This window comes from Triticum aestivum, chromosome 4B (assembly GCF_018294505.1).
Source record: "Triticum aestivum cultivar Chinese Spring chromosome 4B, IWGSC CS RefSeq v2.1, whole genome shotgun sequence".
Lineage (NCBI taxonomy): Eukaryota > Viridiplantae > Streptophyta > Magnoliopsida > Poales > Poaceae > Triticum > Triticum aestivum.
In genome coordinates this window covers 644,200,723-644,201,649 of record NC_057804.1, presented here as the reverse complement: position 1 = coordinate 644,201,649, position 927 = coordinate 644,200,723, and positions in this window count along the sequence as shown.

Genomic DNA, 927 nt, shown 5'->3' with positions numbered 1-927 from the left:
TCGTAGGAAGAAATACTATAAAAATCCTCCAAATAGTTAATTGCACGTTGGTACCACACTTGCTCACCTACTCACGAATCAGTACCACTACTCATGCATGTCGCAGTTCGGTACCAACTCAGGGCCTAAGTGATGCATAACGGACTGACAGCTGTATAAGTGAGTATTGACCTCGTATCCGACAGGTCGGGCCCACATGTCAAGTGACACGCTGGCCGAATCGGCGCGTGCCCGATGCGCTGACTAGGACGAGGCCGACCTAACGGGCTAGGTCCAACCGAGCCACCAGTTCGAACCCTAACTCTCGTTCCCCTCTCCCTCTCCTCCTCGTGCTCCTCTGTGTCAATGGCGACGGCGAATCCGCGCGGCGGCGGTGTAGGCGGCAGCTCGAGCAGCGGTGGCGGTGTGGGCAGGTACGGAGATCTTCCTGGCCTCGGGGCCGATGCGCACCCAAGATTGGCCGAGGGCGACGGCGACAGTTCGTCGTACTACTCGAGCGGCGAGGAAGAAATGGAGGAGGCCCCGCTAAGCATGGAGCAGCGCCTGCGGATGGCAGAGATGTGGGTCGCCAGGCAGAGATGTGGGTCGCCAACCCTTTCACGAGCCATCACTGGACCAATGGATGAGGTGGGGTGCTGTAAGTCCTCCCTCTCCTCTGTTCTTTCTTCCAACTAGATGACCCGGTTGCGCCAATGGCGCAAGAAGCCAGTTAGAAGCGATGTTAGTAGTGAGTAAGTAGGAGATGTAAATGGAAAGATAATGCAATGTGGATTCTATTACAAATAGTAGGATGACTTAAATTGATTTTCAGATAAGAAACAAAGAATATTTAGAAGAGGAAGTAAGCAATTGTGGATATGATGGCAGATACAATAATAGTGTTAAACTTGGATTTCATAAAGTATTAATTTTCTTTCTAGGTCTTCT